Source organism: Emydura macquarii, unplaced genomic scaffold (genome assembly GCF_026122565.2).
Source record: "Emydura macquarii macquarii isolate MOO-44397 ecotype Brisbane River unplaced genomic scaffold, CSIRO-AGI_Emac_v2 contig_318, whole genome shotgun sequence".
Classification (NCBI taxonomy): Eukaryota; Metazoa; Chordata; order Testudines; family Chelidae; genus Emydura; species Emydura macquarii.
Window position 1 is genome coordinate 9,255,243 of NW_027130455.1, and position 25,232 is coordinate 9,280,474.

General features: G+C 42.5%; 1 protein-coding gene across 11 annotated transcripts in view; it reads right to left on the reverse strand.

The window, feature by feature from the left end:
* FAT3 (FAT atypical cadherin 3) overlaps positions 1 to 25,232 on the reverse strand; it is a 532,268-nt gene that overhangs the window by 252,059 nt on the left and 254,977 nt on the right. Inside the window, exon 4 of one of the 11 annotated variants that reach the window (XR_010923752.1) lies at positions 13,760 to 13,850. The exons of the other annotated variants lie outside the window; for them this stretch is intronic. The gene's annotated coding sequence lies outside the window, so the exon portion shown is untranslated. The remainder of the gene's footprint in view (positions 1 to 13,759; positions 13,851 to 25,232) is intronic. 11 annotated transcript variants of the gene reach the window in all.

A 25,232-nucleotide genomic window follows, 5' to 3' on the forward strand; every position in this document is an offset into this window, starting at 1 on the left:
GGACTGTAACTGTGGGAAACAGGAGAAGGGGGGAATAAATGACTGGTGAGGCCTTCTTGTGAATGCAGAAGTGGAGTGACTAGAAAGGCTTCAGCTATGTTCTCTTGGGTCCCATGACAGTAAAAATATCTGTTCAGGCTGGAGCCCGGCAGAACGGGCCAGATCATTGGATAGCTACATGAAGTGACATTCTCATCTCTCGCTAAAATCCCTGCCTACCTGGCTTTAGATTACATTTCAAATAGTCTCTTCTTTAAAAATCTAATTAGATGGTAAGATTTTTTTAGGTCAATGATTGTCTCTATAGGTCCCAATCTTGCTCAGGTGCAAGAATATTATTCATTATTCATAGCAAGCAAATATCTACCTAGAGACACTAGGCATGTCATTTAATGCACTTCTGAAAGGCATTCAGATAGCATGGTGACAGGTGTGGGATAAAAATATGAAAAGAACAGAAAAGAATTATATCTAGGCATTTCTAAAGTGCCCATCATCACAGCCTGGCAGGCACGAATTTAGCAACACTTTTTAATAAGCCTCAGTACAGCCTGCAACCTGCATAACATGCAGGGGATCAGTAGAGCTGGGCAGAGAAAGGAAATTCCCCTCTCCCCCTGCTAGGCTGGAAGTTCCAGAGATTCTTCACACCCCTCTCCCCATTCCCAGGCCTGGTATTGCAGGGAGGGAAGGCAGTCCAGTGAGAATGGTTTCTGGTTGCTGAGGGCAGGGGAGACCTCTGCCTACTGCAGCTCTCAACTTTCTCTGACACAAGAGGTGAGCAGTTGGGGGGGCAGCCAATCAGAGGGGGTTTCCCTCAGGCAGGGAAGGTGCAAATGCTTTTTAGAACATGGTTTCAGCATGAAACAGAGACAGAATGCCTAGTACAGTCATTGGTCCTGATCCTCCTCTCATTCCCAACATTTTTAATGATGGTTGCAACATCATTGACTGGTGTGAAAGAAGAACTAGGACCAGAGTTTTTACCACTGACACCAGCTCTATTCTACAGTGGTTGCCAGGTTTACTATCTGCTACAGCAGCAGCAACCTGGAACACAGATTGATAGATTTTTAGGCCAGAAAGGACCATAAGATCAGCTAGTTTGACTCCCAGTGAAATACAGACATAGAATCTCACCCAGAACTCGCTAACTTCCATTCAACCAAAGTAAAAGAGTTCCCGAGAAATTGTCCACTGTAATGAAAAGGTACATATAAAAACAAGTAAAAAAACCCCCACAAAGCGATTTACCTGTATGAGTAATTACCTATTGGGATGGAAATAAGAATTAAACAAATTACCCTACTGAGTAGCCTGATAACACAGATATTTTAGCAGATGATCTAAACCGGTTCAGTGCCCAGGCAGAAAAAGAACTCTAACCCATCTTCCAAGGAGAAAACTTGAAAAATAAGCTCAGGTTTTAATATTCAGCAACTTAATGGTCAGCTTAAACATATGGCCCAAGATTTACATTTTATAAATACAAAAACCTATATCAAAGCTAAATTCAATAAAAAAATCAATTTATTTTTAGATTCCAATGGGGACACAGTTATTTTTTAAAACAAATAAACATTCCCCTGCAGTGCTAAAGGCAAATATTGTCACCACCAGACCCCAAAACTGAATCAAACTATAAAAAATGTCACTGACTTTACTCATTTCTGTCCATGCTGTGAGAAACACAACAAGTAAATAAAGAACATAAATAACGACTAATGCCTTAGATTTCTTTTCTCCCCGCACATTTAATGACTGATAGTGGTAACAGTTATGAGGAGAAAGAAATCTGTTATTTCATTGTATCACTTTTAACTCAATAGTGTCTCTTTAAGAAAAGGAGAATAAAACCTGCTATCATCCTTTGAAAGAGAACAGCTGAAACAAATTTTTGGTCAGTTGGAAAGGGCAGGATGTAGGGTACAAAATCAGAAAATTCTTTCCCTTATAAACTCAAACAAAAATGCATGAACATTTTGAAAATGTATACAAAATATTTCTCTCTGTATGATTCAAATATTGGGGAAAAGAATGCAGATGTTGCTGCTATAAACAGCTGATAGGCTGCACTCCAGAGGTGGCAGCATTTCACCAGTAAAGAAAGTGATCCTTATGTACAATTTGTGTAGCCTTTTGTTGTTTGTAAAATGCTTTAGGATTATTTTGGATTAACATTATTGCATACACTAATATGTGAACAGCAATGTTTACCTCACAGGCAACAAACTCAACACCACACTACGCAAATGGGAAAGGATCCACTATTTGAGAGAAGACACATCGGCAGCCCCAATGGCAAAACTTTGACAGGTAGATACATGACCACAGTACCAGGAGACAGATTAGACTAGATTGGACTATTCCTTTTTGTGGCACACAACATTACTCACCAATTGTGATTGATAAACTCACAACTCGGTTGGTTTGCAATGTGTGCAAGCCTGAAACTGATGGTAAAAAAAAAAAAAGAAAACAAAACAAATACAATCTTCTCTAAGAGTCTCTAGCTTGCAGTTGTACAATACTACTACATTTCAAAATACCAGAAGGGTGGTCTTGATCTATTCTTTAATAGGCTGAGAGAGGAGACAAGTCTGGAACCCTAAATCAGCTCGCAAGATCTTCATGCCCCCGAAATGCTGGCTATTACTGCACATTTAGACATGGTGCTAATTTTCCTTGGCTTTTCCTAGTAAAGGCAGCACTACATGAAAAACTGAAAAAAACCTAAAAAACAAACAAACAAACCTTTATCTCTAGAAATCTGCTGCCAAAAAAAATAACTCAGTACTCTTTTCTTCAGGAGGAAAAAAATCCATGGAAGATGACAAGTCACTAAGCCATATGCATCTATACTTTGAAAAGAAATTAAGTGGCTATCAGTTCAATGTGGGACACAGTCATGTCATCTGGACACAAGCAACAATTTACACAAGCTATAACCCTGTGTCTTTTCTCTGTCTGAATTTCAGCAGTTAGTGCAGTGATTATGGAGGTTGTGCAGTGATTATAGAGTTCCTGGTCCTCCACAGTTACCAGAGAGGTCGAGGATGTGTTATAGATGGAGCTTACCTGATCCACAGGTAATGTCCTCACGTTAGAGGGCTGCTCAGGCAGCTTTATGCCTCCACTTGTAAATTGGACCCTTGTCCTTCATGGCTGGCAAAGGCCAATGGGGAAGTACTTGGGTCCACTGCAGGAACGTAATTGTCATTTGTTGCTTTGAGGAGGCAGAACAATCTAGCACTTCCTCTCTGGAGGTCAATTTCAGTCTGGCTTTAATTAACATAGGTGTGGCTTTCTCCACTCTCTGAATAACAGGGAAATATTATGCCTTATGTAATGGAGTAATTCTTCTGGCTTCATTACAGTGTATGAGCGCTTTCATGGGCAGAAATTATCTGGTACTAAAGGGTTCTTTAATCTATCAGAGAAACGTGTAACAAGAAGCAATGACTGGATGTTACAGCCTAATAAATTCAAATGGGTAATATAGCACAGATAGCTAACAGTAAGAACGAATCACTGGAGCAAACTACCAAGGGAAGTGGTGGATTCTCCATCTCTCGCAGTATTCAAACCAAGAAGACATGCCTTAGTCAATCAGATATAAGTTACTGGGATCAATACAGGTATTTCTGGTACAAATTTTATGGCCTGGGTATACAGACGGTCAGACTAGATGATCTAATGGTTCCTCTTTCTGGCCTTAAATCTATGGCTATGTCTACAAATAACAGTGTTTTACTGTTATAGGTATAACAGTATACCACAATGGCAAAGCACTCCTAGTCAGGATACAATTTGTCCAGGCAAAGCTGCTGCTTTTGCTAGTATAGCTTATTCCACCCCCATCCCCACAAGCAAAATAAGCTATACCAGTAAAAAACACAGTTTTGCCAATACAACTTATGTCCACATTAGTGGCTTCTGCAGAACAGCTATGTCAGTCAAAGATCACATCTCTTCACACCTCAAATGACATGGCTACAGCAGAAGTCTAATGTAGACATGGCCTATGAATTCTATTGCCACTCCTACTGTCTTAGAGACTATCCCAAAAGACTATCAGCAATAAAGCTGTTTCCTTAACTTCAATTTGTTTAAAAAAATATAAAGGGGGAGTAATCCCACAAATTGCAATACACATCTCAAAACGGACAAGTAAAAATGTTCTCTGCCCCTAATTTACATCCCTGGATGGGAACAAGGTTTGGAAAATATCAGCTCTTTAAAATACCTGAAAGTTTTTCCATTTCACTGTATAATTTAAATCTAATTTAATATAAAGACACAGAAGCCAGTTCAATCCATTATCTTAGATGTGAATTTGCACCAAGCAAATTATTGTTTCTAATAGTCTCAAATGAACCAGATAAACACATTTTCTCACTTCACGCTCAATCACTTGGGGCTCAATTCTGTTCCCATCTTCAGCAACGGCAAAAATCTTACTGACTTCAATGGGAACAGAACAGGGCTCTTAAACTGAAGATATTACAGGATAATCACTGTAACTTTTTTTAAAGACAACTATGAAACAACAGGAAGGAACATATTTAGCTCTTGTAGAAGCAGGGACAATACCACCAATGAGAACCAAGAAAAGATTCATTACACTCTGCTATTACTGAAAGAGTGATTTAAAAATGCAGTCTGAAAATGTTTGAGTATCAGAACAAAAAGCATCATGTTCCCACTATGAGGCAACTTGGCATTAAGACTTTTCTATTCTTTTTCTAGCAGAAACATCAGAGGCACCTTTCTGAAAAGATGGAGAATGTTGTGCTTTGTTTTTTTTAAAACAACCTTGCCCAGTAACAATGGTATTCTAGGCACGTGTTAAGGGAAATCTGTTATTTGCCAGTACAAGATCTTAGGTACAGTAAATGATATCAAAAATAGAGTATACATCTTAGATTCATACATTTTTTTAGGCCAGAAAGGACCACAATGATCATCTAGTCCGATATCTGCAGAACACAAGTCACAGAATCAGCCTGGTGTAGTCTACATATATTTATCATTGATAAAGTCCTACATGCTTCCTGTGGTTATACCCAAAACCTCATGGAAGGAAAAGTGTGCTAGACACTTCTCAGAGAGAAATGATTGGGGGGGGAGGGCCTTAAAATGTCCACACTCCTAAATGACTTAGAAGACAATATTCTGTTTTCAAAAGTGACTTCAGCACTCAGATACCTACATCCCATTGACCTTCAGTTACAGTTAGGCTGCTAAGTCACTTTCGAAAAATGGGACTCAGGCACTTTTAAAATTTTACCCATGGTCCCTTCCCCAACAATATTGCAAATCAATTTCACACCAGACACAATGAAAACTATTAGCAAAATTCAAGGTGGGGGAAGGATAACAGTTAAAGTAATAAGATTGTACAGTTGTTTGTTTACAGTATGTTCACATCATGATAGTTCCCTGATATGGGGGGGGGGGGGAAGGGAGTGAGAGAATTTTTAATTTTCTGTTAATAAAATCACTTGGTAGGTAATGAAAAAAGGGAATTTGTAACCTTTATTTTAAAGGCAGCTGAATATTTCAATGTACTTTTGTATTTTAAGGGTAATTTCTAATTAGATGCACAATTACTAATCCATCTGTTTACTGCACACTGTAGATGTCTGTGGTTACCCATGCTTGAATAATGATTTAAAATTAAATATTGTGAAGAGTCAAATTAATTTCTCCTAGCATAGCAAATCGCAGGAAGGCTGCAAGATGATAAAATGCAGTTTCCCCCAGAAAAGGAACAAGCCAGTCTTATCACATACCTCGCCAAATGCATCTATGACTGTTTTGTACCTAATAGGGAACTTTTTAATTCCAAATTTCTAACAAGAAAAGATTCATTACACCCTGCTATTACTGAAAGAGTGATTTAGAAATGCAGTCTGCAAGTGTTTGAGTATCAGAACAAAAAACATCATGTTCCCACTGAGGCAACTTGCCATTAAGACTTTTCCATTCTTGTTCTAGAAGAAACATCAGAGGCACCTTTCTAAAAAGATGGAGAATGTGCTTTCTTTTTTAAAATACCCAACAACCTTCCCCAGTAACAATAGTATTCTAGGCACATGTTAAGGGAAATCTGTTATTTGCATGTACAATATCTTAGGTACAGTGAATGATGTAAAAAATTGAGTATGCATCATAGATCCGTACATCTTTAAGGCCAGAAAGGGCCATTGTGATCATCTAGTTTGACATCTGCAGAAGACAAAACACAGAATTTCACCGAGTTGTTCCTGCATCAATCCCAAGTCTTGCTGAGCTTCAGCATACCTTTTAGCAAGACACCTGGCCTAGCTCGTAGACTCATAGAAGAGCAGGGTTGAAAGGAACCTCAGGAGGTCATCTAATCCTAGCCTCTGCTCAAAGCAGGACCAACCCCAACTAAATCAGCTAAATAAAATACATTGTTCCAATGGTTAATTAACCTCACTAATAAAAAGGAGACTTACTTCTAGCCTGAATTTACCTAGCTTCAGCTTCCAGCCATTGAGTCTTGTTTTGTCTCTGTCTGCTAGATGAAAGAACCCACTGCTACCAGAAATCTTTTCACCATGGGGGTACTTATAGGACCATAAGGAAAGCCATACTGGTGCAAACTAATTGTCTATTGAGTCCAATATCTTGTCTCAAACAGTGTCCAGTACCAGAACTTCAGGGGGAGTGTACAGAACAGGGCAATTCTGAAGAGATTCACCTGTCTTCTCCTCCCTGCTTCTGGCAGTCAGAGGTTTAGGATGAGGCTGCAACCCTGACCATCTTGGCTAATAGCAGTTGATGGATCTATTCTCCATGAACTTATTTAGCTCTCTTTTAAGCCAGCTGTACTTTGGACATCACAACATCTCCTAGCAATGAGTACCACCAGTTAGTTGTGCATTGTGTGAAAAAGTATTTCCTCTTGTTTGTATTAAAACTAGCACCTATTAATTCCACTGAATTTTTAAATTTTTAAAGCCCTCTGATTTTTGTATTGTGGGAAAGGGTTAATGACACTTTTCTACTCACCTTTTCCACACCATTCATGATTTTATAGACTTCTATCATATAACCTTTCAGTGATCTCTTTTCTAAGCTGAACAGCTGTAATCATTTTAGGCTTTCCTCATAAGCAAACTGTTTCATACCTCTGATCTTCTTTTCTGCTCTTCTCTGAACTTTTTCCAGTTCCACTTTAACCTTTATGAGATGGAGTCATCAGAACTGGACACAGTATTAAAGGCGTGGGCACATCATGGATTTACTGATATTTTTTCTCCTTTTTCTATCCCTTTGCTAATAGTTCCTAAATTCTGTTAGCCTTTTTGCCCACTGCTGCTCATTGAGCTGAAATATTCAATGCCCTATTCATTATGACTCCAATCTCTTTTCTTGAGTGGGTCACAGCTAATTGAGAACCCATCATTATATATTTGTAGTTGTGATTATTTTTTCCCAATGTGCATTACTTTGCAGTTGTCAATGTTGAATTTCATCTGCCATTCAGTTGCCCAGTCACCCAGTTTTGTGAGATTGCCTCTGGAACTCTTCAGTCTGCTTTAGACTTAACTATCTAGAATAATTTTGTATCGTCTGCAAACTTTTCAACGTCACTGTTCACTCCCTTTCCCAGATCCTTGGGAACCCTGCTGTTTACCTCTCTTTGAAAACAGTCAATTTATTCCTACCCTTTGTTTCCTATCTTGTAACCAGTTTTATTGATAGATTATTTTATTGATCATGATCAAGGCACCTTCTCTTGGTTAAACTACATCGATTGAACTTCTTAAGTCTCTCACTGTAAGGAAAGTGGATGCAATTACAAAAACAGAGGTGCTGATCACTTGTACACTGGTGTAAACCCTGAGTACCAACACAGGCTTGGATGGAGTTACTCAGGATGCAGGACAGTGTAACTGTGATCCGAATCTGGCTCTAAATGTTCAGCCACACCATTTAGAGGTGAGTCCTGCAAGGATACCCATCAATGCCTACAGCTAAAAGGTGGTATGTCTAAGACCTTTCAACCCCTACTGAAGGAACTCCAGAATCATGGGGAAAGGTATTTTTCTAGCTTGTTGCTGCACCAAGATGACTCGCCAACGCTCACCAACCTCTGCAGCATACAAAAGAAGTTCCATTATTCAGGAACACATAAGAGTATATCCATATGCTTGCTCTGTCATGAATTAGACATGAATGTGGTTGTGTTGTTATGAGGAACTGGAACTTGGTACAACAGGCTTGAACTGAAGTGTTCATTCGTTGTTATTTGAATGACCAGGTTTACTGTTTTTATTTTCTGATTTTTTGACAAAACAAACATTTCATTTCAATTGAATGTCTTTTTTTTTTTTTAAACTAAAATCCAATGGAATATAAACACTTTGTTGTTGTTGATTTGTTATGTGCGTTCTCCCTCTCTTTCCTAATGACAAAAAGGGGGGGAAGAAAAAAGGTTGTCACAGGTGACAAACAAAAAATATCATTTAGAGTCCATTTGATTTGAACTGAAACAAAAAAAAATTCAAATCATTTTGAGAAAAACAAAAAAATCTTAAAAAATTCAAACAGAAATAAAAAAAATCCTTTTGATCTAAGTTTTTGTGGACAATAATTCCCATTTTTTGACCAGCCCTTTAAAAAAAAAAAAAAAAAAAGGCCATTAGACATACATCTGCTACTAGCTCCGGCAGAGCAGCAAACTAACAAAAAGCTGATGCCCGGGAGAGAGAGATCAGAGGAGATAGACAAGAATATGCTTACAGTATACAGTGTGCATGCTTTGTGTTTAATTGCCATTCAAACACATATTATACATGCACCAATTGACCAAAGAGACTCTGAAGAAAAGGAAGGTCTGCGAGATACACAGGCAGTGTAGCCAGAGATTTTTGCTTTAGTTGTCTAAATGGCCAAAATGAATGTTAAAATAAAGGCTTGTAGCAGAGCCTCGAAAGGTTTTTAAAAGTTCAGAGATTGATGGATTGAATATTTGGGTAATTAAAAGAGTGGTATCAGTGTCCAGACTTTTTATAATGTTTAGAATCATGATTACTTTTAAGAATAGGATTTTTAGACAAGGATTAGTAATAAGGAAACTCCAGCAAGTGACAGTTAAGAATGGCAGCTGGAAGGGGGATTCCCTCCTCCTAACATAACCCTTCCCCTATCCATTTTGATGTTCTCACTCCTAATGTCACCCCTCCCCTACCAGAGTGACTTTTAGATGAACTCCCTCCTCTCTCCTAGCCCCTCCCCTCTCTCTTCACTCCTAACCATGCTCTCTTCATGCCTAACCCCTCCCTTCCCACTCCCTGCCCTGCCCTTCTCATTAGCATAAAAGGTGAGGCTAATTATCATATTAAGTAATTGATTGGCTTGGAGTATTTTTACATCAGAACTTAATTAACATGGCAGGCACAGCCTAATTAGCATATTAAGCTGATTAGCTGAGCTTGGGCGACCAAACTATATAAAGCCCACAGTCAGCAGGCTAAGCTTTGTAGAGAGCTGATCACCTGAAAGGCAAGAGTTGAACACCTAAGAGGCAAAAAAAAAAAGGGCTCTGGGGCAGAAGAAGGACATTCACAATGTCCTGAAAACTTCTGAACAGCGGTGAGCATCACTGAAGCAAAGGTGTGTCTTAGGCTTTGGACAACTGGGCTAACTGAGTCCCCGCTCTGTGTCCGAGCCAAGGTAATCCTAGGAAGTCAGGATGTCGCACAGGTGCCTTTGAGCCTATAGGCAAACAGGCTAACTGAGTCCCCGCTCTGTGTGGCTAAGCCTGAGGTGATCCTGCACAGGTGCCTCTGGGCCTATAGGCAACCGGGGCTGAGTCCCCCCTCTATGTCTGAGCCTAAGGTAACCCTCTTAGCAGTTTTTGGACAGAGCAGAAGGACCTTCCCTGATGAACAGAGGAATCTTTTAAAGGTTGTGTAAGTAGAGGTCACCTGAGGCTGAATGTCAATAAAGTTGATGTCTGTGGTCTGAGTGAGATTCTTCCTCTCTACCCATCCAACAACTGCCTAGGTAACACTTGCTGGATGATAGATGTTTAAATATAGATATTTATGGTGTATACAGAGTGTTAAGTACATTATTGTTAGATTAATAGTGTCAAGTATTAGCGTTATATAGTGTTAAGAATATAAATGTATTAATGTTACAGTATTTATTTCTAACTCTATTTCTATTTTAACGTAACCACTCACTTCTAAATAAATATCTGTTTTTGAAGTATCACAGCTTGTGTATCCTATCTTGATCGGAAGGCTGTATCTGTGTGCTTTCAAGGGAAGGCAGGTTGCTTTTCTTGGAAATTCCAATCGGACGGACTACCACACCAGCCGTTTTTAAGGTTAACTCCATACTCTAAATTCTCCTGGTAACAGCAGCAAGGTGATATGAGACATCAGCCAAAGCATAAAGCATTCAAGGAGCCAAAGAAAATAGTATCATCCCAGCTTGCGATGTCTTGTGCAAATATTTGCACTCTTTTCTAACAACCTAATTTAGAGTCCAAAATGGTCAAATCTGGGTGCCTAAAGTTAGGCTTCAATATATACATAAAGGCCCCAGTTCTACAAGATGTTTTAGCATGTGCCTAACTTTAAGCATGCAAATGGTCCCCCTGAGGTCAACAGAACAACATACATGCTTAAAATTAGGCACATGCTTAAGTACTTTACAGAATTGGAGACACAGACACCTAAACAGAATTGGCCTGAGAGACCCCAGCTCCCAATGAAGTCCTTAAGAGCTGCATTCTCAGCAGCTCTGAAAATTAGGCCACTTTCAATTTAGGTGTCTACATATGGAATCAGGAGCCTAGCCTCCAGGAACGCAAGTGTAAAAACTTTGGCCCATATGTAGGTCCACTCTGTCCTGTTTTCCTGCTGTAGGAAACGCAAGGAGTGAATCATCCACTATGCAATGAAAGTGCATGTTACATTTGAGAGTTGTAGATAAGTGGAGGGACTAGAACTCAGCTTCTGGCACAGGACTGCCCTATTTACTCTTTTGAAGATTGTTATACTGTATATCTTGTCATAAAAAGGCCCATAAAATTCTATTCATAATTCACTTCTATTCTAACAGTACTCTAAATGCTAGACATGAGCTTTGCGAATCCACAGTTAACAGTCTCCCATCATTTCCCACAAGTGAAAATAAATGCAATATCAGAGCTAACTCCTTTATTTATTCATAACTTTGGTTATAATAGGCTTTTAACACTACAAAAAAGTAGCTTAAAATCAATATAATAGGCACAGCGCATGCACATTTTTCTTGTATTTCTCAGGATGTCCTCTCAAAATATTCTCTTCTTTAGCAAGGCAAACAACATCACACTCTGTCATCAGTGATTCAAACCTTAATCCTCGTGAGGTAGACTATGTCCTATGCAGGCTTGCTTTATGGTGGATTTTCAAATGAGATGTGAATAACTGCCTATTAGCTCTGGTTGGCCATTTACAGAGCCCAGGGCAGTTTGCTAAGGGAGAAATATTTCTAGGACCTGCCTGAAACCTGCATAATGAAGGTCCTGACTTAGCATTAGGGTATTAGTCACCTTATAAGACTTAAACGTATGTTCTCTGTGTACTTAGATATTTATGTAGGTCCTATGATGCTGTATAGAAAGAAAGATAACTAGTTATGCTAATACAGTCACCACTGTTGCACAATTGCACTAAATCTGATACAAAGTGTGTCATATCAACAGAAAAGTTGTAATCTGCTAAATATGATAACCCTGTTTATATGCCTGTATCATCTTTGTATCTACAGTTATGAATATTTGCTATGTATTTGTATCTCAAACATGTGCTGAATTCCTGGGTGAAACCACTCCCTCTCCCCCAACCAATTTGCATAAATGCTAGCCAGCTTGCTTGATGGCCCGTTAAGGACAATCAGCTATTCCAGGGACTTTCCCAAAAACTTCTCAAGGGGCACATACTCAATAGATGCTTCATGACTCAGCAAGGCACATAAGGCACATGTGACAAAGACATGGGATCTAAGACTCCATCTTTTACTATTAACTTTCCATGTTCATGTGACCCTGGATCTCATATTGGCCAGTAACGTTCCATGCACATGGGCTGAGCTATGAATTGCAAGCTGTGACATCACTGCTTTGTCTTCATTCCTGCTATACAACTCTGAACATGATTTCTAACAAATAAGAGCTTTGGACAATGGACTGATGACCTCCAATCTGATGGGTGAACCACAGAGACTTATTACAAGATAGCAGATTTAACATCACAGTATTCTCCTGTCCTGTAAACTCTGAAATCAATTGTAATGATCTGACTCCCTTAACGAATTTATAACTCTCTCTTCTTTTATATTAATAAACCTTTAGTTTTTAGTTACTAAAGGATTGGCTACAAGCCTGGAATTTGGTAAGATCTAAAATATATATATATATTGGCTGATCCTTTGGGATTAGTAGAGCTTTATGTATGATCAATCTGGTTATCAATAACCTCTCATCATAAAGACCAGTTGTCGGGGTGACAAGCCAAGAGCTGGAATGCATAAGGGGACTCTTAACCAGTGTGGTGATAGAGGGGTCACTTTTGTTACTGGTTTGATGAACTCTAATATTAGAATAACCACCAGTTTTGGGGTGTGACTGCTCTTGTTTGGTTTTTTTAAACAGTCTGTCCTGAATTTGATATTCTCAACTGTGACCCACACTATATGTGGTCAACATGTCCAATCATTAAAGAATCTGACAACTGATTCTGTTACTTTCAGTGAGGGGGACGAAGAGTGGGAGGGAGGCAAAGGCTACAGGAATGTTTGCTATAGAATACAACTGGCTAGCTGAACACATTTATATGATCGGTGAAGCTGCTTTTTGTGCCGAATAGAGTGACTAGATTGGTACTATTATAGCATGCCCTTACCAGAGCGCCCCCTTGCGGCGTTAGGCAATGCAACAACCTCTCAGCCTCAGTTTCCCAGCTGGTTTTCTGCTGCTCCACCCAGCCTCCAATACATTCCGAGTTGCACAGACTTATCGCTCTGCTTAAGTCACTTTAAGTACCCAGTAAGGGATAGGACTGTAAGTTCACAATAAGTATGAAGCAACATAAACTTTCCCCCTTTCCTCCAGAAGATCTGCTAGGCTACCAGGGGAAGACTGACCCTAGCCAGAATTCTCTAGGACAGTAAGAGCACCACCTCCGCCTGCTTTCCTTGGACTGAACAGGACGCTTCTAGCCCTTCTCAGGAAGCCTGCCTCCTGCTCCAGGTGTCTCTATTTGGGCAGATTAGGCCTTCAGTAGCCAATTAATCCCTTCTTGCCTTGCGTGGGGGTCTGTGCGCTGCATTACAGATACGTTTTAGAGATAAATGTCTTCATCTTCACCAACTCAAGAGCAACATGGATGAGACACATGAGAACCAAACTCTTTCCTCTTCAGTAGCTTATCCTGAGTAGCTAGGTTTTGAGTAAGGGTATGCTGCAAGGGTTGACGGGAGAGATCCTCTCTTCCAGAGAATGGAGGAACATAAGAACCAGTCTGTGCCTACTATTGCAGTGTAAGGCCTGTGGCCCCTAAGCTTTAAGCATTTACTATATGCTGACACAGAGGGAAGAGCTGGTCACATGATACACAGGGTGTGAAGAGCCCTTTCTTAAGCTCCAGAAATCACCCTCTCTTTCTATTGTGCACTTAAATAGTATGGTAAACGGAGCAATACAATTATAAGACTAGAGCCTCACTTGATGTAACTGGTGTAAGATCCATCGACTTCCACTAGCTGAGGCACTAGTGAGAAACATTTTTACAAAGATTTTCCATGATTCCTTCCACCTGGAAGAAAAAAAAAGTATGACTGTAAAGGAGGGATGTTTTAAAAAAAGTATCTGGATTAGTTTTGTCCTCAGTTACGTTACTGCAACCCCAATTTTCTTAGATTTTGAGTTCTGATGGTATTGAAATGCCATTTTCTGATGGTATGCAAAAAATGGCATTTGTAGCCGTTAGAATTGTGGTTGGGAAAAAATAACTGTCCCAATCAGTCAGTCAATCAAAGAAAGAAAGGTTTGTTTCTTCATTTGTGTATGTCACAATCCTAGCTGATGAGCTCTCTGGAGCAGGGATTGTCTGTGTTACTAACTTGATTAGTCCTTAGTACAATGGGACCCTCATCAGGGCCCTTAGTTGGTACCCTGATACAAACAAAGAACAATAGTTTCTGTCTCAAAGATATTCCAATCTACATAAAAGATGTGAGACTGAGTCCACAAAGTAAGAGGAAGCTGAAGATATACAATAGGTCACTACAGAGGGACATAAAAAATGCACCCCAACTTCTATTCTGAGTTGCAGTCTTGCATCACAGACAGTTACATCATTCATGTAGGGTGCTTTTCTCTCTGATAACAATTAAATGAATATTATTCTGTAAGTTTTGAGTATATAACAACCCTAATTACGAACCTTGGATATCAGTGGGAAGTGGATGACCGGGTATGCAGCATATAAAAGTTTGTTGGCTGGTTGCTTGACCAGTTTTGACTAATCAGTGTCTGGAAACATTATGAATAAAGAAATGATACTGAAAAACAAGACAGCAATTTAGAACTAAGCTGATAACTAGCATGGAGTTGAAAAGGAGAGAGATTCTTGCTTACTAACCTTTTGAACAGGGTAAGGTAATTGACGTCATCTACAATAATTTAGATACATAGGCAACCACTGCAAAAATGTCACATACTAAACTGCTCTAAGATCCAAGTTCTGTACTGGCAGGAAGACAGAAGGGAATTATTTAACTGCAGGGAAGTGTGCGGAGCAGATCCCAGAATTTGGATCACTACTCTTCCTTCTTGAAAGGGACTGAGCCCAACTGAAGTCAACAGAAACACTTTCATTGACTCAATGACTTTTGGATCTAGCCCTAAAGGTCTGATTCTGTCAACAGGAATGAGTATTCCTGTTGAACAGCAACTTCCTCTGTGAGCAGTATCAGCCCATATTGGGCCATACCAGTACCAGTATCAGTATCAGTACCATTGGGCCATATAATATCAGGCTTTTTAAGCAGCATTCCCCAGTAAGTTAAGTGAGGTATTCTACTTAAAAGCAGATAGTACAATTAATGAATTATGGCACAATGGTCCAATAAAATCAATAGGAATATTCATGGAGAGTACTACTACTCAATAGGAACAAAAGTGCATCACTGAGGCTTAAATGAAAGGAAAATGTTCTGTAAGCCAGTTAAAATGTGCTGATTACAGAAAGATGGAGCTGGCAATTACAATGAGCAACAGTAGAGCTGTTGGTAAAATTTAAAAAAAAAGAGAGATGCCTGGTATCAGGAACTTCCAGCAAGCTGAATTGCCTTTAATGTTTAACAAATCAAAACTCAGTCAGCAGGAAAAAAAAGAAAAAAAAAGTTACTAACCTTTCATAACTCTTGTTCTTCAAGATATGTTGCTCATGCATGGCTGTCAGAGGTTTTTTGCCTTATTGGTATCTGTAAGGCCAGATCTGGCACCCTCCAGAGACCTGTGCTCATGCAGTAGTATATGAGGTGCTGCAGGTCCTCATCTGCTCGGTTCCTTCTTGTCCTCAGCTCTGACGGTGGAGACGGAGGGCGGGCCATGGAATGGACATGAGCAACACATCTCGAAGAACAGCTACAAAAGTTTAGTAACCATTTTTTCTTCGAGTGCTTGCTCACGTTGATTCCATGTTAGGCGACTCACAAGCAGCATCCCTGGAGGTTAGGTTGGAGTTCATGGATGTGCCACTTGCAATACTGCTCTGCTGAAGCTGGTGTCATCCCTGGCCTGCTGGATGACAACCATAATGGAACATGAAAGTATGAACCAAAGACCATGTAACAGCTCTGCAAATGTCTTGGATTGGCACCTGCACCAGGAAGGCTGCTGCTGAGGCTTGCGCCCTGGTCGAGTGAGCTGTTACAATTGCCGGCAGAGGCACTTTTGCTTGTTCATAACGGAACTTGATGCAGGTGGTTATTCACCAAGAGATCCTCTGGGAGGAGACTAGCAGACCTTTCATCCTTTCTGCCACTGTGACAAAGAGCTACGTCGACCTTTGGAAGGGTTTAGTCCTTTTGATGTAGAAGGCCAAGGCATGTCTAACATCTAGGGTGTGCAACCTATACTCCTCACCGGATCTGTGAAGTTTCAGGAGGAATATAGGCAGGAATATATCCTGTTTATTGTGGAACTGTGACACCATCTTTGGTAAGAAGGCCGGGTGAGGTTCCAGCTGAACTTTGTCTTTATAAAACACTGTGTAAGGCAGTTCCAAGGTGAGAGCTCTGATCTCGGAAACCTTTCCTGCTGAGGTTATCGCCACCAGGAAGGAAACCTTCCAAGAGTGGAACAACAGAGAACAGGATGCTAATGGCTCAAAGTGGGGGGCTTCTGAGATCCCAGGGAGGAATAGGTAGTCTCTCTGGGCCTCTAAAGAACCAGATTGTCATGGGAAAAAACTGATCTACCCTGGACTGAGGATATAAGGCCGAGAGTCGCCAGATGAACCTTAAGCGATGAAAGCGCTTGGCCTTGATGCTTGAGATGTAACAGGTAGCTGAATTTGGACTGTATTGAGGTTCGGTGAGGGGAAAGGTTCCGGTCTGAGGCCCAACAGGAAAACCTCTTCCATTTCGCGAGGTATGTTGCTCTGGTAGAAGGCTTTCTGCTGCACATGAGAACCTGCTGAACTTGTGCTAAGCAAGCCTGCTCCTCTGTATTCAGTCATGCAGCAGCCACACTGTCAGGTGCAGGGATGCTAAGCCTAGATGCAACAGATGGCCATGGTCCCGTGACAGAAGGTCTGGCTAAAATGGCAGTTCCAGCAGGGTGCTGAATCAGTGCTGTTGCAGCCATGCTGGGGATATCAGTAGTATCACATTCACCCTGTCCCGCTTGATCTTCAACAGGACCCTATGGACCAGTGTACAGCGGCATCCTAGCCCAGGAAAGCAGGAAGGCATCAGACAGAAAGCCTCTGTCGAGCCCGCAGATGGAGCAGAACTGGTGGCACTTTCTGTTCTGTCTGGACACAAACAGATCCACTTGGGGAGTCCCGCACCTTTGGAAAATCATGCTCACAACCTCAGAGTGGAGTGATCTCTCATGACGAGAAAAAGGACCTGCTGAAGAGGTCAGCTAGGACATTCCTGGTGCCTGGAAAATGTGAAGTTACAATGTGGATGGCGTTCTGTACGCAGAAGTCCCATACGCGGATAGCCTCATGGCACGGGGAGATGACTGAGCACTGCTTTGCTTGATGTAAAGCATCACGGCGGTATTGTTCATCAGAATCTGGACTACCTTGCCAGCCAGGTAGGGAAGGAATGCCTGACAAGCCAGACATATCGCCTTGAGCTCTCTGACGTTTATGTTGAGGGAGTGATCCTCCTGCATCCAGAGTCCTTGGGTGTTGAGGTCATTGAAATAGGCTCCCCACCCAGATCTGAAGTATTGGAGACCAGTGTCACTGAGGGGAAAGCCCGTCGAAGGGCACTCCCTGTAACACTGAGTGCGGGTTCGTCCACCAAGTTAGGGATGACCGGATGTGCGGTGGAACTGTGACCACAAGGTCCAGACCATGCCTGTTGGGAGTGCAGACTGACGCTAGCCATGGAGACGTAGATGAGCACACTGGACCACATATGTGCATGCTGCCATGCATCCCAGGAGTCTGAGGCATGACTGAGTGGTCATGATCAGGTGGGATTGTATGTCTGTAATGAGACCTGACATGACTTGGAACCAGGACTCTGGAAGAAAAGCGTTGGCCTCTGTGGAGTCAAGAATTGCTCTTATGAACTCTATCTGCTGAACAGGGGACAGAGTTGATTTCTGCTTGTCCACAAATATGCCCAGATTTTGACAGGTGGATCTCATGAGATTGAGGCTATGCTGGAACTGAGACTGCGACTTGCCCTTGATGAACCAGTCATTCAGGTATGGGTAAATTTGCACCCCTCGATGCCTCAGATAAGCAGACACTACTGCCATACATTTTGTGAAAACCCTTGGGGTGGAAGAGAGGCCAAAGGGCATCACGATGAATTGGTAGTGTCATTGGCCAACCACAAACCGGAGGAATCTTCTGTGGCCATGGAAAAAATAGAAATATGGAAATATGCATCCTTTAAGTCAAGGGTGCATACCAGTCCTCTGGATCCAGAGAAGGGATGATGGAGGCTAAGGTGACCATGCAGAATTTCAACTTCTTGAGATATCTGTTGAGGCAATGCAAGTCCAGAATGGGCCTGAGGTCTCCTCTGGTATAAGAAAGCATCGGGAGTAAAACGCTTTCTCTCTCATGGCTTGAAGAACTTCCTCTACAGCTGCTACCAACAGGAGGGTTTCCATCTCCTGAATGAGAAGTTGCTCATGAGAACAGTCCCTGAAGAGGGACAGGGAGGGAGGATGGTACTGAAGAAAACTGCAGGGTGTAACTATCTGATATGGGGTTGAGGATCCAACAGCCCAATGTAATCTGGGCCCATGCAGAAAGAAAGGGGAACAGTCGGTTCAGAAATAAATGGGGGGGATGAGGCCAGACTAGGATGCCATCCTCGGGCACACCCTCAAAACGCCTGCTGCGGGCCATCCTGATGCAGGATCTGATTGGGCAGGAGAGGAGTAAGAAGTGGGATGGCAGTGCTTAAACCTCTTATCTCTGTCCCTTCTCTTATAGGTGCCTTGCCGCGGCTGACCCGAACATCTAGGCAGTGGCTGTGTGTCCAGAACTGTTTCCTAGATGCCTGCGGTTTATACAAGCCAAAAGATCATGAAGTGGCCCTGGAGTCTTTCAGGACTTGAAGCTTGGTACCAGTCTGCTCCGAAAATAGGGTGTTCCCCTCGAATGGGACGCCCTATATAGGGAACGCCCTATATAGCTTGCTGCACCTCCTGAGACAATCCAGAGGACTCTAGCCAGAAACACTGCTGCACGGATACCACTGAGGTCATTGACATGGCCATGGAGTTTGCAATGTCCAGTACCATTTGGAGGGAGGCTCTAGCCACTGTCTTTCCCTCCAAGATGGACGCAAACTCCTGCCTGATGTCCTGTGGCAGAGAGTTATTGAATTTGGCCATGGAGTCCCAAATGTAATAATTGCATCACCCCAGCAATGCCTATTGGTTGGAGATTCTGAGTTGAAGAATTGGCTGTGGAATAAATCTTTCTTCCAAACAAGTGCAGCTTCTTAGCATCCTTGTTCTTAAGCATCAAACTTGCCTGTCTCTGCCTGTTCTACACATTCACCGCAGACAACACCACGAATCCAGGGGGATGGGAGAACAGGTATTTATATCCCTTGGCCAAAACATAATATTTCTTCTTGGCCCTTTTGGATATTGGTGGCAGGGAGGATAGGATCTGCCAAAGGGCTTTGACAACCTTCTGCACCTCTTTGTGCACCAGAATGCAACTTTAGCCAGTGCCATGGCCACCAGGATGTCAAAGAGGCCGTCCATAGGCTCTGTGAGCACCTCAGGTTGGATGCAATCCTTTTAAGGAGTTCTTGGTGGGCACAAAAATCATCTGGGGGCATCAGGGGAGCTGGAGTGGCCACCGCCTAATCCTGGGATGAAAAGGATGATGGTAACACCAGCGGAGGGAGTGGTGCCTCTTCCTCTTCAAGGGGAGCTGTCTCTATCTCCAGGTCCCACAGTTGAGTGCCAGTATCAGATCCCAAGTCTGAGTCCTGCACCGGGCCAGTCAGTGCTGTGGATCGTTTTCCAGACGTAGCTGCGGAAGACTGGAACAAGTAGGGTCCTGGTGCCACCGGGATCCCTGATGGGTTCCAGCATGGCCACTGGACAGGCCATTGTCCCTCATGTTGCTGGGCCAGCACCGAAAGGTGGTACACCCACCAACCTGCAATTCCTCCCTGAGGGACCATGGCAGAGCCACAGTGGCTCCCCCTGTTGGATGCAGCGTGGAATGGGGAAGTGGTGCCAGGAAGATGGTGACCGGCGACAGGATTCCCCTGAACAGTGCCACACTGGAGGGGAGTGGTGCCAAGACAGTGGCATGCAATGAGGTGTCGGGCTGAATGGTACTGGGGATTGCCATGCTACCGGTAACAAGTGCCGCGTGGGTGATGACTAGTACTAGGGAGATGAAGACCGGCGATATGTAGCTGTTGAGTCTCTCCTCTGAGTTGGAGACTGGTAGCACAGTGCTGGGGTTGAGATAGCAGAGACCTTTGTCGTAGCGCCAGAAATCTTGGCCGAGGTGTTGTGAACCACTGTGGCGGCCCCATGGCAGGTTTACCCTTTATCAGCTCTGGTGCCAAGAGTAAGGTCATTGGAGTAGAAGACACTGGGAGGGCCATGAAGTCCCTGTCCACTTGAAAGGCCTCTGGCGTCAAGGACACGGTTAGGTGGAGAGGTCCCTTTCCACTCCCAGGAGTCGTAGGTAGCTCTCTCAAAGGGCTGGGAGTAGCCCTAGGAGGAGAGGCTGGCTCTAGCCACTCTGGAGCAGGCAATTGGCAAGACACAGGTCTTTTGCCCAACTCCAATTTCTTATTCCTCTTTGGTGCAGGAGAATGGCCTCAAATCGGTGCACAGTTTATTTTGCCGCATATTTGGCACCAGCAAAGGCAAATGGCATCTATAAGAGCTGAATGACAGCGGGAAGCTCCACATCAATGCTGAAGTATTCGGTGCCAAGTCTGAGTAGCTGAATTCTGAGGCTGGTCTGAGTGCCACCTCCATTAACAGGGCTTTCAGGTGTCTCTCTTAGTCTGTGACCTGAAGCCTTTGAAAATCTTGTACTTATCCCTCACGTGTTTCCCCTAAGTACTTTAAACACTTGTCATCGGGGTCATTAACGAGGAAGGGCTTGTGGCAAACAGAACACAGTTTGAAGTCCGGAGACGTGGTCATGCCCAGTCCGTGGGCAAACGTCCCTGATGGGACCACTATTTACAAGAACTATTAACAACTATCTATGAAAAGAACCACTAGGCCCTTGTGAACGCAAGAGAAAACACCATTCCAACAACCATTACGGGCAGAAAGAAGGAACTGAGGGGGTGAAGGGTCAGCAGCACCTCATCTACCGCTGCATGAGTGCAGGCTCTAGAGGGCACCAGAACCAGCCTCAGGGATACCAGTAAGGCAAAAAATCTCTGACAGCCGTGCACGAGGCATGCACACGCTTAACAGGGAATCGTCATGAGCAAGCACTCACAGAACTACTCTAATCAAAGTGGATGGAAATATTTTATTGATTATTGTATTAAAAGCAGTATTACACATCAACGGCACCTGGGATCAGGGCAGCAATTGTGGTTGGTGTTACACACACACACACACACACACCCCCACACCAGGAGCCAGTTCATTCTTTGAAGAGATTTCAGTCAATAAACATACAGATGAAAGGTAAGAAGGGAAGCATCGGTGTGAAGTGTCTTGACCAAGAATGACACACTATGGGGGGTCATCAAGCTGGGAACAGAACCCAAGGCTCATCACTCCCACTTCAGCGTCCTAGCCACTAGACCACACTGCGTCATTCTAAGGAGGCTTGATATGCATCTTGCTGCCTAAGTAAATGGACTCATTTTTTAAATAGCTGTCATTTATATATAGCACTTTTCACCTGCATTTCGCCTCTGCACCTGCAGAGCATTGAATGGGAATTAAGTCTGACCACAGTCACATGAGGTAGGTAAATGCCATTCCCATTTCTAAAAATGGGGGAAACACAGAGGGTATATGGCTAGCCCAAAACCAAAATAGGAGTTCACGTCAGAGCCTGGATTGGCACAGAGGAGTTAATTGGAAACATAATATAGGGAATAAGCCTGCATCGACATGGAGATGGATTTGATTATGTGTATCTTTTCCATGTGCTTTGTTTGTTGATGTAGATTGTAAATGCCTTGAGGCAGAGCTCAGTGACTGAAAGAGGAAGGATGCTTTGGAAACTAGCCAGAGATCTGGGTTCAATTCCCAGCTCTACTGTGGACTTCTTGTGAGACCCTGGACAAATCACTTCATCTCTCCATGCCCCAATTTCCCATTCTGAATGTCTCAGTCAAAAAGCTACAAGGATTTTTTTTTCTCTTGGAGGGAGATGGGGTTACAGTTGCTATAGTCACAACCCAAAGAAATAAGCTATAAGAATAGCAGAAGACCTTTATTATGAAGCATATAAAATGCCAGTCCAGCAGAGGTTTACTTGAAACTTTAATGGTATGGAGAATGTCACCCCTACTTTCGGATGGGACTTATGAAGGCATCCACAAATGTTTAAGTCACAAAGAGACCATAAAAGTTACTCTTTCAAACAAATAGCTTCCAAACAACCTAGAACAACAAAAGTACCCAAGTAATTTAAAAGTTGATTAGGTACTATTGATGCAGTGTTCATTTAAAGAAAAAAAAACAGTAGGACTCTGTAAAAATAGTTTCACATAAACATTTCTCATGAACTTTCATTGCTTGTAATTACTCCACAGATTAGGGGATTTTTAAACTGAAGTGCATCAACAATGTACTGTATGCTACCACAAGACAGTACTCTGATCCTACCCAGGACAACTTGGGTTTGATCCTGCAAGGTACTGAATGCTTCCTGGTTGGTGCTGAGGACCTTCAACTCGCAATGACCTTAGCACCTTCCGGAGAGTTCTCAGCACTGGACAGGATTAGGCCCACTTCCCAGAGCAGTTCTGCATCACTCTCAAATGATTCCCACCAGCTAAAGACTGGAGCAGTGTTGATAAGCTCTGGGATGTGCCACAATCAATCATGGAAAAACCACCACCATGCTGGGTCTTTAAGGGGCAAGCAAATAAAACCACAATTAACTAAAGGATCCCAAGAGAGCTTCGCTGACTATATATATATATATATATATATATATATATATATATATATATATATATATATGGGAATTACTCACCATGGAAATGCTACATCTTCTAGGTTGAAATGAGGCATTTGTTGAAGAACATATAGCTATACTCAAGTTCAGAACACATGAGGAATACCATATCCTGCTGAAACTGGAGGGGGAATTTAGGTTGACAGAATTTAGAAAAAGTGGGTGTGGAGAAATGGGTGGGGATGCGGAAACGGGAACCATTGTGTGTAAGGCTTGTTTTTCTATAGCACAGTAAATTGGATATTCTGCTTCTCGCTAGACTAGGCCCTATGCCTGCTGCTTCAAACAACAACTCAGTTTCATAATACACCTTACCAGCTGCCCAACACTCTTCATGGTGAGTAGGAGGCATTCTTCCTTGATCCCAGAAATTGGATCATGGCCTTCATTAACCCTATAGCTTGCATAACCATAACATTAACCAAACCTCTCTCCAAATCTGAATGTGGTATTTGAAAAGTCAGGTACTTGCATTCCCAAGTAAAGAGGCACTACTCAAAACAAAAAAAAAAGCAGTGGGCCACATGTATCATTTCCAGTTATACTAATGAATTTAGTATTTCAATGTAAGCACACTCTTAAATCAAATGGAGAACAGTAAACTATACTGGCAAGACACTTGGCAAGCTAGGGCCAAATTTAATTCAGACACACCAGTACAAATCTGGAGTGACTCCATTAAGATCAATAGTTAATTTGGATTTACACTGGTGTGAAGGAGAGAGGAATTTGTATGTAATCATGTTAGTTGAAATATGTCCTAATATAATCTGCGTTAGACTGAACAGAAGACTATTGGGTTGGTCCAATGTATCTGGAACCCTCTCCTCTCCCCCGCAAAAAAGTAATGGTTTGAATTAAAATTCATCGTTTCCTTCCGAGCACTAAAAAGTAATAAATCAGTGCAATAAATTCTTGCTATGCTGCGCTGTGAAATTAACACCTATACACATGAAATAAAAAATAAGAATTTATGGCCCTAATCAATCATTTTTTATAACACCATCATCTGTCTTATTTATCTTCTTCCACCATACTCCCCCAGAATAATTGATACTAGCTTCAGTGCCAACTGTTTAGCATGGTGGCAGAATTTCTTCCATCACAGCATTCCTAATAGTGGTTAGAATTTAGCTAGTTTGACAATTCATGCAACACTAAGATTCTTCTCTGTTTTTATCTCTTCCACCCTGTGATTTTCTATCTATATAAATATGAACATACAAATACACGCAAACACTTCCCATCAGTTCAAACAGTTTCATGCCCCATGTTCAGTGTCAGGGTGAGATTGAGCCCTCTCTGTCACATGGAGGTCAAGACAATAGGGCAAATCTGCATGTGGGCATGATGAGCCTAGCCACGAAAAAGGACGACACTATGGGTAAAGTTTTTAAAAGCGTTTACGTGACTTAGAAGCCTAAGTCCCATTTTTAAAAGTGACTTAGGCACTTAGGAACCTTAGCGCCTATAGGCTAGATTTACCAATGTACTTAGCAATCTAAATTGATAGGTTTTACTCAAGTTCCTATCTGCATCTTTAGAGGCCTTAATGCCTTTGTAAGTCTGGTCCAAAGTATTTCTGAAAGTGAGACTTAGGGCCAGATTTGTAAAGATATTTAGGTATCTAAAGATGCAGAAAGCCCCAAACTGGATTTTCAAAAGTGCCGAGGTGCCTAACTGAGACTGAAATCAATGGGCGTTAGGTGCACTGAGCTGCTTTTGAAAATTTTACTCTATATCATCTTCATCATAAGTATGCAAACACCCTTGCAGGGCAGCACTAATGATGGAAACTTGAGTTGCCATTTTAAGTACAGTCAGGACCACCAACAGGGGGGCGGGGGCAGGGGGCAGGTCAATTGCCCAGGAGCCCGGCAATTTAAAAGGGCCCAGGCAAATGGAATAGATCCATGGGCGGCGGGTGAAACTTCCCCTTGAGGAGGCTAGCTCCCCGCCCCACCTCTTTCACCTGCATTCAACTCCACCCAGGCCACGCTGCAGCTCAGCCTGCTTGCCACCATGTCCCTCCTCCTTGCCCCCTCCCCGCTCACCCCTCCTCTGCCGCTGCTTGCCAAGTCCCTCCTCCTCGCTCCACCCAGGCCCCGCCCCTGCTTGATCCACTTGCCGCCACATCCCTCCTCTCTTCTCTGCTGCTGCTCGCCACACCCCTCCTCCGCCCCTCCCTGCTCAGCCCACCCCACCCCCCGCCATCGCTCACCACCTCGGAAGAAAGGGGTATGTGGAAGAGAGGAGGAGGGCCCAGCGGAGCGGGGGAGGAGGGAA